Source organism: Crocuta crocuta, unplaced genomic scaffold (genome assembly GCF_008692635.1).
Source record: "Crocuta crocuta isolate KB4526 unplaced genomic scaffold, BGI_CrCroc_1.0 scaffold619, whole genome shotgun sequence".
Classification (NCBI taxonomy): Eukaryota; Metazoa; Chordata; class Mammalia; order Carnivora; family Hyaenidae; genus Crocuta; species Crocuta crocuta.
This window is the reverse complement of record NW_027533395.1, coordinates 3,611,272-3,626,850: the sequence shown is the minus strand read 5'-3', so window position 1 is coordinate 3,626,850 and position 15,579 is coordinate 3,611,272. Positions and strand designations below refer to the sequence as shown.

Here is a 15,579-nt window from a genome sequence, read left to right as displayed (position 1 = left end):
TCACATATCAATTCCAGGAAGACAAAACAAAACAAACACAAAACCTCTCGTTAGCCCTGTTTGGATCACATGCCCACCCTGGACCAATCACTATATCCGTGGGGTTGTAAGAATATGATTTCTCAGATTGGGTCACATGCTCACCCCTGTGGCCAGGAGGTCTAGAGAAAGGGCATAACAATGTATTTGACAATTAACCAGATCACATCAAGTAGAAAGAAAAGAGGCTCTCCCAAGCGCAAGATGCTGGCAGACAAAATCGTACCCATCTAAAGAAAGTTATCCAACTTAAAAATGCACCCTACCAGTTATTGAAAGGTGTTCTTCATTCCAAACATTCCACTGATTATTCATTCCTCTTTTCTCTCACCCATCCATCCATTTATCTGGTGAAACAGTTGGTTTTACAGGAACAAGATCTTTTCCTTCTTGCTCCTGCTCAAAATAAAATAAAACAAACAAACAAACAAACAAACAAAAACAATTGCTATTTCAGGGCCCTAAGTCTCTCCAAAAGGCTGAACTATCCTCAAGCCATAGATTGTACAAAATTCATTAAGGATGCACAAGAAAGAATGGAAGACTATACTACAGAATGCTAACACTGGTTATCTCTAAATGGTGTGAGTAGTTCCTTCTTTTTCTTTATTGTGTGTTGTGTTTTCCAACCTTACTATACTGAAAATGTATTGCTGATATAATTTTAAAAAGGAAAACATAGGGGTGCCTGGGTGGCTCATTGGGTTAAAGCATCTGAATTCTGGTCATGATCTCGCAGTCTGTGAGTTCAAGCCCCACCACATCAGGCTCTGTGCTGACACCTCAGAGCCTGGAGTCTGCTTCAGATTCTGTGTTGTCCCTCGCTCTACCCCTCCCCCACTTGTGCTCTGTCTCTCTCTTTCTCTCAAAATAAATAAACATTAAAAATTTAAAAAAATAAAAATAAAAAGGAAAAAGTAATGCTAAAAACCTCGTAATCTCATTACTCTAATTCTATATGCACCAAGCAAACTGTTTAGGACTTAGACTAGTTTCCCAAGTCAACTTTGCTACAGAAAAAGAACAGTCAGACCATCCATAATACTCAGTACGTCTTTCCATAATGATAGTACTCAGTCATGCTAATTCATCAAGTGTTTCCTGAGCCTCAGACTGCTCACAAGATGCTGACCCAACACCAGCCTCTTCTTGACAAAACTTGAAGGCAGCACCCAGAACCCTGGAGGATAAAAGTATTTGCCTCTTCACAATAGCCCTGCAGTGGCCAGCCACATTTGCTGTCGGCCACAGAGCCATGACTCATTAACAGCTAAGTAAAAGACTGTGCGTTTTCTGTCATCTACGTGAGGGGGTAGTCTTTTGATGCAGTCAGCGATTGTCCATGCTGAGCATGAAAGGCATGTGCCCTTCCTGTGAACAGCAGCAGGAATGTTCCAACTGGGGTTGGAGCTCCATAGAGTCATTTCTGCATTGGGAATAAAAGTGGAAATTATCAGACCTTTGAAATAGCTTCAACTTAGATCTTAATATTTTGAATAGGATCAAAGTGACTTGGTATAGTACAGTACTTTTCATGGAGTGCTTTGTCACACAGGTATGGAAATACACATATGCCAGTCAAAAGTATTTTAAACTCCAGAACCATCTTGGAAGAAGTAGGATTGCTGATCAAATAGGAAAAACAGTTTTCAAAGGATGTTTGTGCTACCCGGAGGTGAAACCATTGAATGACTGAACGCCACGCGACATATGTAATATTCACATGGATTCTGAATCTGATAAAGTCCCAAGGAAAGCAACTATCAATCAGAAATCAACTAACACTTACTATTCATCCCCTGTGATTTATACATTCTTTTCAAGAAGTGCCTTACAACAACCCTATCAGGTTTTGAAGGTGGGAAATCAGTGAATAAATTTAGTAACTGGAAGAACCAGGGTTTCATCCAAGTCTATCTCGACTCTGTCGCCTACTTCTTTCTATGACATTGATGTGGCCCTCTCAGAAACTCCCAACTATACCTGCACATAGCACGCACATCTGTGGGCATCACGTGTATGAATAACTCATGCAATGCTCAGGTGCCACGTGTTCTGCATTGACTATGTTAATATCCAGGCAATGGAAAAGGATGCCAAGTCAGAATAACTCAAATGAAAAGGGAAAATAGATGGTAGAGTTAACTCTGAATGAGTAAAATCAATTCAACTTACAGAGTCCCTCTCCTACTGCATAGAAAGTAGCAGCTGAGCAGTCGGTTCTGGATGAGTTTGGCCATTTCTGGCTTAAATACAAACTCTTCAGAGGAAATTTCCTGAAGTGTCTGGTGGCCATAATTCTAAAATGTAATGCTAAATGTCAGCAGGGAAATAAACCTACTGGTTATAAATCCCATAAGGAAATAAAAAAAGGTCTTTGACTAGATCACAGCATGACACACCAATGTTCCAGAAAGACAAACATAAACATAAGTTGCTGCCTACTTTAAAAAAAAGAAGAAAAAGAGGAAGATGAAGAGCTAGTGACAAATTCACTTTAGCTCCTTTGCCGAGTCCTTGCTATTAGTGCCTGCAAAGTTACAGGGCCCAAGGGTCTGTTCTCAGATACTGCTTTCTGGGACGGGTGTCAGCCAAACTGGGTTTATTTCTTCTAAAGCTAAAACTGGGGAGAGTACAAATCTTTCTTTAGAGGTTTATAGAAAACAAGACTGGCTTATTCGGTGTATGGCTTTATGTTGTTGTTCTTTATAATAACAAGAAGATTTGGATACACACTTGGGTTCATGAAGTATAAACCCTGCTTAAATCTATAGAAGTTAAGAAGACGTGTGGTGGCCCCACAAAGCAGGAAGCAGCATCTGTGTCAAACTGTACTGAGCAGTGTTCTTTGTTGTCGTGAAGTATTGATAAATCCCCAGGTCTTCAACAAGGGGAGTCAGGAATAGGAAACTCATTTCAAATCATAGCTCAGGTAGGCGTCTGAGCCAAAATAAGATGAAAGTCATTAATTTTTTTTTTCTATTAAGCCACCAAGCACAAGTGGAAGAGTTCTCTCCTTTCCTTATTTCAACCTGAATTCTGTTAAGAACAAGGGCCAAGATTCCTGTTCTAAATCTTTGGCGAATGGCACAGAATTGTTCTTTTCCTTTTTCCTTAGCAAAACAACAAGGTGTGAACAAAACTGTCACTTACTATGGTAATTAATACAGGGAGGTATAATTAGCTGCCACAAGCATTTCTTTCTCGTCTCAAACACCACTGATGCCAAGGAGATGAATGTCTATATCACCGTTAGGGTAATAAGCCCACCTGATGGATGATAGGTATGCTCCACTTGTCTCGATTTGGTAACACTATGCCCCAAATTAATGTCTGAGTGATTTCTTTATAGATGAAAACAGTCACAGAGGCAAAATGCTTCCTCAGGCAAATCTTCACATCTGTAAACATAAACAGCCTTATAACAAACCACATAACTTTCTGGAACAACATAAACATAAGTGACTAGAACTCAGGGCAAAGCTAGAACAGTCTCTAATGGTAACAAACTGGAGAGTGAGCACCCCAGTATTTAGCCACTTAAACCCAAACCCACTCTGCCATCAGTCTGCATAAGACCTTACAACAAAAAAAGACTAAAACACTATCTTTGGCAGACTGTGTTTGGAAGAGGTTGTGCAAATTATTTACACTACAGCTGGCTTTCCTTTTATTTCAAGAAAGGCAAAGCTGTTCAACCAGAAAATAAAATCCAGCATGCAGTTTGCTTAGTGAGAAGTGTGCTGCTCCTTTAACTAGATCATTCCATCACATCTTCAGCCCTCTTTCTCCATGTACAACCAACACAAGCTGCCCCCAGTCCCTTTACCTTGTACCACCACCCAATTTTCTCCCTATGTCTTTGTCCTTCTCACCATCTCCTCTGGCTCAGATACCTGAGTCAGCTCACTATAGCCTTTATTTCCTATATCTTTTAAAAATTTTATTTACTTTGAGAGAGACAAGGCAGTGTAAGTGGGAAAGGGGCAGAGAGAGAGAGAGGAAGACAAAGAATCACAAGCAGGCTCTGCATTTTCAGTGCAGAGTCCAATGCAAGGCTCAAACCCATGAAACCCTGAGATCAGAACCTGAGCCAAAACCAAGAGTTGGATGCCAAAACCAAGAGCCAAACCAAGGCACCACATCCCATATTTTTTTAGGTAAGTTCTGTGCTCAACGTGGGGCTTGAACTCACCACCTGAGAACTCAGCCTCACTCACCTCAGCTCTACTGGCTGAGCCAGGCAAATGACCCCATTTGTCTTATAATTGGGAGAATTAATGCAGTCTTCCTTGTATAATCAGCTACAAGGTGCAATACTTCTTCATGAGTAGAATTACCATTCCATCAAGTTTATTAATTCTTCAGGAAAATAAGACTGCATAATATTTCCATTGTGAGTGCTTCTTCCAGTGTGCCTGACCCAAGCTTTCTCTGTGTACAAATCCTGTCTTTGATAGCCCTGAGTCATGATCTTCTCCCCTTTGCTTAAACACTTCTGGTGAAAAGAAAGTCAGCATATTTGGGGCAACTGGCTGCACTGCCAGACTGCCATAAGTGGGAGACTGGAGACTATCTCCTACAGTTTGGGTGGCTGATTCTGGTTCCCCTCTCAGGAGCTCTGCAGAATATATCAAGTCCTCTTTCATCTTGGTAACGTCATCAACCAACTGGAGACTATGATTTGGTGTCTCTTAGCCCAAGTGTTGGGCTCATACCAGATAGCTCCATGGGACCCTTGGAGAGAATCATCCAAGGGGACCAGCATTTACTTGTCATAAGTAAATAAAGATCCAATGCGACCAGATCTTTCAAATTTCCAAGAGAAGTTTGAGATCTGTGTTTGTATGGGAAACTTCCCAGTTTTCCCAATTTTTGAAAGTTGACATCCAAGAGAGAAAATCGTTTTTTATGTTTACTTATTTATTTTGACAGAGGCAGGGAGGGAGGAAGAGAGAGAGAGAACGAGAGAGAGAGTAGGAGAATCTGAAGCAAGTTCTACACTGTCAATGTACAGTCCAATGCAGGACTCAAACTCCCAAACCACAAGATCATTACCTGAGCCGAAATCAAGAGTTAGATGCTTAACCACTGAGCCATCCAAGTGTCCTGTGATAAAGTAATTTTAAATACCATGCAGACCAAATGAAACACATATGCAAGCTGGATCTAAACCACAGAACACAAGTTGCAATCACTTCTCTAAAACTCTCCCCTCGAAATTAGATGTATAGAGGCATAGATGACAATAGCAAATGTTATTTGGTATGTCTCTTTATTTTTGTTGTACACATTGGCCTGCAAAAATGATTAAGTGTCTCACTGAGTGCATTCATTTGCAATTACCTGGAGGTTTTTGTTTGTTTGTTTTTTAAACCATTTCAACTAAACGAATTCCTCATGCAAGCCTGTCTGCATAAGTACAAGTTGGATGGCTACAAGTTATTTAAATAATTAGCCAACATTATTCATCTTCCATTCATGTGTGACCTTAGGACATTTATTTAACCTCCCTGTGCCTCAATTCCTTGGGATAAATGTGTCTTTCTTGGTGGCATTTAATTATTACCAATCTCTTCACAGGTTGAGGTTACATTACAATTAGTGACTCTACTCCAAAATATGGAGTGTGGAAAGGGAAAAATAGTAATTTTACAGTGGAAAAGCCTGGCGAACACTACCTTAACCAAATGATAAAGGTGAACATTACCTGTGATGCCCTATGGATATCATGTACCAGCTGGTATGAGGGATTAGAAGGGCACTTAAACTCTGTGGTACTCTTCTTCAAAAATCATTAATTTCTATCTAATCATGAGAAAAATATCTGACAATTTCATATTGGAAGACATCTACGGAATTGTGTTTAAGGAGGAGGAAGTAGTCAGTTGGGTCAAATGTTGAGAGACTGTATAAGATTAGGATGGGAAAGGTTCTGCTGACTTGAGTGTTTCCAGATCTGTGGCTAGAAACTGAAACTGGGTTGAAGCATTGAAGGGTTGACAAGTGACTAGAATCAAGGATAGATAATGGTTTCAAGAAGACTTTCTTGAAAAGAAGAAGAGAAATAGGATACAAGCTAAAGGAAGATATAAACTCAAGTAGAATTGCTTTTTGGTTATTAGTGAGCCATGCTGGTAAATATAAGTTATTAAGAATGACCCTACAGAGTAGGACAGACCAATGATGCAGGAGAGAGGTAATAAAACTTACTGAAACAGCAAGTCCTTGAGGAAGTAAGGAGATATGATCGAGAGCACAAGGAGAGAGGTTGGCCTTGGGTGAAGTAGAGACACTTCTTACCTCTTAAAGAGGAGAGAAATGAATACAGGTAAAACTCCAAGCAAATGTCTAGTTTGTTGGTGGAAAGATTATAGCTTCTATGGTCTCACTTAAGTATGAAATAATCCATGAGTTTAAAATAAGAAGGAGCAAGGAAGGGTGGTAAAAAGAAGGCAGCGGGTAGACACTTACACTAGGATACCTGTCAATCCATTGCAGCAGAGAGAGAAGATCAAGGGATCTGAAAGTTTGCAAGGAAACAATGGTAACTGTGGGCCATAAAATCTAAGACATGTAAGGAGGGAGAGGGAAGAAAAGAGATGAATAGTGACAAAGGAGTAGACTCTAATTTTGAAAGTGTTCAGTGATGTCGGAAAAGTGTTGCATTGGCTATTCTAGAGCATATTATCAAGGAGAATAAGAAGCTACTGTCAGGGAACAGAGTATTTAAAATCAAGATTTCAAGGGGTGCCAGGGTAGTTCAGTCAGTTAAGCGTCCAACTCTTGATTTTGGCTCAGGTCACAATTGCACAGCCATGAGATCAAGCCACCCTGGGCATAGAGCCTGCTTAAGATTCTCTGTTTCTCGAGGCGCCTGGGTGGCTTAGTTGGTTAAGCGTCCGACTTTCGCTTAGGTCATGATCTCGCGGTTCGTGGGTTCGAGCCCCATGTCGGGCTCTGTGCTGACTGCCAGCTCAGAGCCTGGAGCCTGTTTCAGTCTGTGACTCCCTCTCTCTCTGACGCTTCCCTGCTCACGCTGTCTCTCTCTCTCCTAGAAATAAATAAAAAAAATATTTTAAAAAATAAAATAAAATAAATAAAATATAATAATAAAATAAAATAATTGATTAGTGACCAAGGTAGAAGAGAGGGAAAGTTGCTGGAAGTGAGGGACTCAAGGAACTGAAAGCATTGTGTGGATCATGCACATGGTTATGGAAGTCACCAGAACCAAGGAGAGGAGTAGGCACTAAAAACCATAAATGAGACTTGAGTCAAGGCCTTTGGGGCACAAGGAGAATGCTAGAAGGTGGATAGGTAGTGAATGGAATTTTAAGGGTTGGTGGGTGACATAGTATGATGGCCCAACTTCAAACAGACTTGATATTTTGAAGGAGAAAAAAAAAGGAATTAAAGTAGAAGTGCAGAGCAAAAATGACACCTACTCCATATCCTTAATCTGAAGAGCACAGACTTCTGTGAGATTTAAGAAAATGATCTCTACTTAAGAGTGCTGCAAGGGAAGCAAGGGTGAACCAGGACAAGGGAAAAAAGAAGAGAATTTCCATTCAGAATAAAACATCGAGGATGTAGGAAGTTTGCAGACCATAGGTCAGAGTATAGAGGGCACAGAAAAGGAGAGAAGGGATAGGGGATTGGGTCACTTTGAGCAGTATGAGAGTGGGATGTCCAGGAGCTTGTGCTTTTATCAGAGATGGAGGAAACCTCAATGTCATGATGTGGGGCATGATAGGATTAGTCAAACTTACCAATCCAAGTCTTGCCTCTGAAATCAAATGCCACATACCAGGAGGCTGCTTCTTGTTTCATGAGAGAGGCCACATGGATCTGAAGACAGGATTCCCTCAGGGTGGAGATTCTACATGTAAATCAGCTGTTCTCAAATCTGGCTGTGCATCAGAGGCCCCTTGGAGCTTTAAAAAAAAAAAATCCAATGTCCACATTACACCTGGGCCAGTGAAATCAGAGTCTTTGGGAAAGAACCCAGGTATAAGTTTTTCTCTATGTTCCCCAAGTGATTCCCATATGCAACCAAGTTTGAGAATATGGGTTCGTCTCCCAAAGACTCTGGGGTGTGGCCTGAGCATTAGAGTTCTTAAAAGCCTTTGTGATGGCAGCTATTACAATTATTGTAACACGTAATAATTTCTCATGCATCATCACAATGAGGAGGAGGAAAAGAAATTGCCTTTGTTTAAATAGAAAAGAACAGTGTTATTATGGAACCAAATGAAAGAGTTCCTGGCATTCTGTCTCAGATTAAGTGTAAGAAAAACTAATCATTTATGTGAAAGAGATGGAATTGGCACGATATACTTTAATAGCCATTCAATCTTCTAATACCTATTTAAAGAACGTAATAGAAGACTTCACAACCCAGGGAGGATTCTTGACCATATCCATTCAGACAGCAGTTAAGCAGTTTTCATGATGTTTATTATCCATTCACCTGACAACATAGAACAATATTTTAAAATTTTCTAAGCCATTATTAGGAGCAAGGAGATGATTTTTAGATAATAATAATAATTAAAGCTGACATTTATTGAGCACTTACTATGTGCCACGCACTATACAAATCACATGTGGTCTTCTGTAATCCTCATAACAATTCTGAGATGGGTTATTATCCCCACTTTGCAAATGAGAATCTGAAGCCTGGGGGAGTTGACTTAATATGCCTGTGATCAAAAAGCTATACTTGGAAGAACATGGATTCAAACTAAAAGTCTGTCTGGTTTCAAGACCAGTGTGGTTTTGACCACTATGCCATCTCATCTACTTACAAGATTCCACAAGACATAAAAGGGAACAAGGTTGTCGGGGGGGGAAATGGAGGAATCACCCTTAAAGAATAAGTAGAGGCATACTCTCTTGCTTGATAGAATAAAAGAGAGAATAAGTGTCTGGGGAACAGGATGTAAAGGAATTTGGAAGTGAAGTAGAGAAAACTCAAAAATTCAAAAATTTATAAGGATACTTTTACATTTCCTAAAGCACTTGGCACAATAAGTTATACACAGTAGAAACTCAAAACATAATGTTGACTGAATATTCTTTCAATTGTCATTGTTTCATTAAATGAAAAATCTTAATGTAAATAGTTGATTTTCCAAAAGACATATATTCTGAAAGTTTTTGTTTATTTAAAAAATTCTCATGTTTATTATAATCATGCTGTTTATATAAATATCTTAGAAAATATAAGTACAGGAAGGAAGGAAAGAAAGAAGGGAAGGAAGGAAGAAAAGGGAAGGGAAGGGAAGAAGAAGAAAGGAAGGAAACATTCCTACAGTAAAAAGCCAGCTAATAAGTGGAGAAGGAATGAGAAAATATCACCATTTGGCCAAATATTATAATTGCTGTTGATTAAGGAAAGAATCATCAATGGTGCTAAAACTAGTGGGTACCATTTAAGGAGGAATAGAATATTAATACAGTCTCAAATTATCTACCTACTAGATATTTATTAGTCACAGGCTTGAAAAGTAAATTTACTGGAGAAATATGGTGATGGCATCTTAAGCAAACTGTCAAACTTAACATGATCAGTAATGAGACCAACCATCTGCCTCCCAATATGATGCATTGAGAAGAACTCAACATCACTTCTGTGATATTCTGGCCAAAAGGGTATGACCTAAATGTAGCCATAAGACAACATTAAACAAAATCAAATTTGAGTTTGAAAAATAACCTTCAATGCCATTAAATGCAAAGAAAGACTAAAGATCTCCTCTAGATTAAAGGAATTTAAAGAGATGTGGTATTGAATTTTCATCTGCTATAAAGAACATAAATGGGAAAACTTGTAAAGTCTCAATAGAGTCTAGATATTGGAAAATAGTGTTATATTAGTGTGAATTTTTTGAGGTTAGTTTTTGTTAGAGTTATGTAACAGAGTTCATTTTTAGGAAATATACCCTGATGTATTTAGGAATAAAGAGACATTGGTTCAGAAAAAAGACATTAATAGATAAATGAATAAAGCAAATAAAATGATAAAAATTAGATAATCTGGGTAAGTGATATCAATAAATTCTTTGCAATGTTCTTCAACTTTTCTGTAAGTCTATAAATAAGTCAGAATAAAAATTGTTTGAATAACTAATTGTAATCCACAAGCAATATATCTAGCAAAAGGACAACAAACTCTAAACACTCAAGGTTGTAATATTCACAATATCTAACATCTAATAAAAAATTGCCAGATATGCAAAGATGCAGGAAAATGTGTCCCAAACCAGGAGAAAATTTAGTCAATAGAAATAGTTACAGGGGAGTATGGGTGGCTCAGTTGGTTGAACATCTGACTCCTGATTTCAGCTCTGGTCATGACCTTGCAGTTGTGGGATCAAGCCCCATGTCAGATTGCAAACTGAGCATGGAGTCTTCTTGGGATTCTCTCTCTCTCCCTCTCTCTCTGCCCTCCCCTGCTTGTACTCTCTCCTTCTCTCTCTCTCTCAAAATAGTAGATAAACTTTAAAAAAAATAAATAGCCACCTGAGTGTTATGTGGAAACTAATTTGACAATAAACTATTTGTAAAATAAATAAATAAATAAATAAATAGCCACAAATTACAGTAGGCAGGAATTTCAAAATATCTATGGTAAATATGCTCATAGATATAAAGGAAGCATGAACATAAAGGAGAGGGAAGATATAAAAATAACCGAACGAAACTTCTAAAGCTGAAAAATACAATATCTAAAATAAGAAATTTAGTAAATGTGGTTTAAACACAGAGTTAGCACTGCACAAGGAAATATTAATATTTAATTTAAATAATAAGTAATATTAGTAAAACTTTAAGACACTGAAAAAGAACTATCCAAAGTGAATAACCAAAAAAGAAGAAAAATAGAGAATGTAATGCCTACTCAATACTATTAAACTGTCTAACATAAAAATAATAGTAATATGGGTGCCTGGGTGGCTCACTCAGTTAAGCGTCCAACTTCAGCTCAGGTCACGATCTCATGATTTGTGAGTTTGAGCCCCACATTGGACTCTCTGCTGTCAGCACAGAGCCCACTTTGGATCCTCTGTCTCCCTCTCTCTCTGCCCCTACCCTCATTTTCACATGTGCTCTCTCTCTCTCTCTCTCAAAAATAAACATTTAAAAAAAAAATACTAATCCCAGAAAAAGAGTGTGCACAAAAAAAAATCTAAGAAGTAATGGCCAAGTTTTTTCCAAATTTTATGAAAACTATAACTAAGATCCAATAATCTCAATACCCCTCAAGCAGGATAAACATAAAGAAAACCACAAAAAAAGCACATTATAATAAAATTCCAAAAAAATCAATTATATAGACACATTTTATAAAGCAAAAGACATACTAAATTCAGGGGAACAAAGATAAGAATATTGGCAGTCNCGGGAGTTTTCCTTCGATTTCTATTTTTTTGAATAGCTTGAGAAGAATTGGGATTAATTCTGTTTTAAATGTCTGGTAGAATTCCCCAGGAGAATATTGGCAGTCTTCTAATAAAAAATAATACAAAACAGGAGTGCCTGAGTGGCTCAGTTGGTTAAATGTCTGACTCTTGATCTCAGCTCAGGTCTTGATCTGAGGGCTGTGAGTTCAAGCCTCACAATGTACTCTGCACTGAGTGTGAAGCCTAATTTAAAATAATAATAATTAATAACAACAGCAACAATAACACAAACCAGAAAACAATATAACAACAAGCATAGGAAGAAGTTGGCAAAAGGAAACAAACTTTCAGTTAAAAGGTGAATAAAGTCTAAGGATCTAATGTGTAACATGGTGAGTACAATTGATAACACTGCATTGTCTAACTGAAATTTGCTGAGTAGAACTTAAGTAAAATTTTAAAAAGGTAGGGGAACCTGGGTGGCTCAGTCAGTTGGGCGACCAACTTCGGCTCAGGTTGTGATCTCACGGTTCATGGGTTTGAGCCCCGCGTCGGGCTCTGTGTTGACTGCCAGCTCAGAGCCTGGAGCCTGTTTCAGATTCTGGGTCTCCCTCTCTCTCTGACCCTCCCCTGTTCACACTATCTCTCTCACTCTCTCAGAAATAAAGAAAACGTTTAAAAAAATAAAAGGTAAATGTATGAAATGATAGGTATGTCGATTGACTCAATGGGGAAATGCTTTCATAATGTATACATATGTCAAATCATCATGTTGTATATTTTACTTTAAATATCTTACAATTTTATTTGTCAGTTATACCTCAATAAAGCTGAAAAGAAAACTCAATATAAAAGCAAACAGGAAAAGAGAAACAATGAACAGATGGAACAAAAACAAAACAAATAGTAAGATGGTAGTCCTAAAAATATCAATAATTGAATGAAATGTAATGGGTCTAATTTCTCCAATTAAAAGGGCAAGACTGCAACATTGAATTTGAAAAGAAAGCAATATCCCACTATATTCTATCCACAATGAGTATATTTTAATATAAGGATACAAATACCTTAAAAATTGGGGTGCCTAGGTGGCTCACTCTGTTAAGTGTCTAACTCTTGATTTCAGCTCAGGTCATGATCTCAGGTAAGTGAGGTCAGCCCTGCATTGGGCTCTGCATTGAAATGCAAAGCCTGCTTGGATTCTCTCCCTCTCCCTCTATCTCTGCCTCTCCCTGACCCATCTCTCAAAGTAAATAAATGAAAACTAAAAAAAAAACCAAATACCTTAAAAGTAAAAGGATATAAAAAGATATGAAAACTCTACAAATAATAAGGCTGGAGGGAATATATTAATGTTAGACAAGGAAGACTTCTAGACAAGGAATATTCCCAGAAATAGAGATATTTCACAACAAAAAGTCAGTTTTTCAAGAAGACATAATCCTAAGTATTTATACACTAATTTTAAATCTTCAAAATCCATACAGCAAAAACTAACAGAGAGGATAGACAAAGCCACAGTCACATTTGGAGATTTGACACTCCACTCTCAGTAATCAAAAAACAAGTAAGAAAATCAGCAAAAATTTAGACTACCACCTAACTTGACCTATTTGACATTTATACAATGCTCCACCCAACAGAAGCAAAATACATATTTTCAAGTGCACATAGAACAAGAACTAAGATAGTCCACATTCTGGCCCACAGGAAGGTAGGGGGATGGGTGAAACAGGTGATGGGGATTAAGGAGTGCACTTGTTGTGAGGAGAATGGGTGATATATGGAATTTTGAATCACTATATTATGCTCCTGAAGCTAATGTAACACTGTATGTTAACTATACAGAAATAAAAATAAAATAAAATAAAGTATACAGGTCGTGTTCTCTGATGACAATAGAATTAAATTAAAAATCAATAACAAAAAGCTATCTTGAAAAGTACTAAAATGTTTGCAAATTTAAAAACATGATTCTAAATAGCCCATGAGTAAAAGAAATAGTCCTAAAAGAAGATAGAAACTAAATAAATGAAAATAATGAAAACACACCATATTAAAATGAGTGGGATTCATTTAAAGCAGAGTTTAGAGTAAAATGTGTAGCTTCAAAGGCTATTTAACTATTGTTGAGAGTGCTGCTATGAACATTGGGGTACATGTGCCCCTATGCATCAGCACTCCTGTATCCCTTGGGTAAATTCCTAGCAGTGCTATTGCTGGGTCATAGGGGAGTTCTATTGTTAATTTTTTTAGGAACCTCCACACTGTTTTCCAGAGCCTAACNACTGATGGAGGTGGGGGGGAGGGGAAGGGAGGTGATGGGCATGGAGGAGGGCACTTGTGGGGATGAGCACTGGGTGTTATATGGAAACCAACTTGACAATAAACTATTAAAAAAAAACAATAAAAAACAAAGGCTATTTTAAAAAAAAGGAAAGGGCTAAAATCAATTACCTTAAGAAGCTATAAGAACAAGAGAAAATCAAACCCAAAATAACTAGAAGAAAAACACTAAGTATTAGAGCAGAAGTCATTGAAATAAAAAACTGACAATAGAAACTAACCAAAGAAAAAAAGAGCTGGTCTATGGTTCTATGGAAATATCAATAAAATTTTGTTGATAAAGTCCTAGCTAGACTCTCATAAAGAAAAAAGGAGAAAAAATTCAAATTACCAATATCCAGAATGAAACATTTGTTCAGATCTTAACAATGTCAAGGGTAGTAAAAGAATATTTCGAACAGTTTTATGTCAATATATTCAACAACTTACATGAAATACACAAATTCCTTGAAAGACATAAAGTACAAAAAGGTACACAAGACAAAACAGAATAATTGAATAATCTTATATCTATTTTAAACCATCACACAAGAAAAATTGTAATTTCGGATAGCTTTACTGGAAAATTATATCAAATATTTGAGGAAGAAATAATACCAATTCCACACATAGTATTCAGGAAGTAGAGGAGAAGGAACTTTTCCAATTCAGCTTTTGAGGCCAGCAAACTCTTAATACCAAAATCAGAGAAAGATACTACAAGAAAACTATAGACCAATAAAATTCATAAACATAGCTGTAAAAGTCCTTAACAAAATACTAGTAAGTCTAATTCAATAACATATACATACATAAATATGATAATATGACAAAGTACAGTTTCCCCCCCAAAAAAGCAAAATTGATTTAACATTTGAAAATTAAAGTGATTTATCAACAAAAGCCAAGTTATGGAAAGAGCCCAAATGTCCATCAACTGATGAATGGATAATAAAGATGTGCTATATATATACAATGGAGTATTACTTAGCAATCAAAAAGAATGAAATCTTGCCATTTGCAACAACATGGATGAAACTAGAGTGTGTTATGCTAAGAAAAATAAGTCAGGGAAAGATAAACATCATAGGATTTCATTCATATGGGGAATTTAAGAAAAAAAACAGATGAACACAGGGAGAGAGAAGGAAAAACAAGATTAAAAACAGAGAGGGAGAGGGTGCCTGGGTGGCTCAGTTGGTTGGGCCTATGACTTCGGCTCAGGTCATGATCTCACGGTTGGTGGGTTCGGGCCCCGCATCCGGCTCTGTGCTGACAGCTCAGAGCCTGAGGCCTGTTTCAGATTCTGTGTCTCCCTCTCTCTCTGCTCCCCCCCCACCACTCACACTCTGCCTCTGTCTCAAAAATAAGTAAACATTAAAAAAAAAAAACAGAGAGGGAGGCAAACCATAAGAAACTTAAATACAGAGAACTAAAGGTTGCTAAAGGGGTGTTGGGTGGGGGATAGGATAAACGGGTGATGGGCATTAAGGAGGGTACTTAGTGATATGAGCACTGGGTGTTATATATAAGTGATGAGTCACTAAATTCTACTCCTGAAACCATTATTAAACTATAGGTTAACTAATGTGGACTTAAATAAAATTTAAAAATTTTAAAAAAGAAAATCAAAGTGATTCACCATGTTGACAAAATAAAAGAGGAACAAACATGATTATCTCAACATGCAAAAGAAAGGATTGATGAAATCCAATACACATGCATGATTAAAACCTCTTAGCAAACGAGAAATAAACTCAATAAAAGGCATCTGTGAAAATCCTACAGCTAGAACATCAAGAACAAG

General features: G+C 37.5%; 1 long non-coding RNA gene across 1 annotated transcript; it reads right to left on the bottom strand.

Annotated features, from left to right (window-relative positions):
- Positions 1-1,097: 1,097 nt before the first annotated feature.
- LOC144218541 (uncharacterized) lies at positions 1,098-8,107 on the bottom strand. The gene is made up of 3 exons (XR_013331185.1): positions 7,812-8,107; positions 3,310-3,440; positions 1,098-1,465 (listed from the first exon to the last, which is right to left on the bottom strand). It is a non-coding gene; the product is annotated as an uncharacterized LOC144218541 (long non-coding RNA).
- Between the last annotated feature and the right edge of the window lie 7,472 nt (positions 8,108-15,579).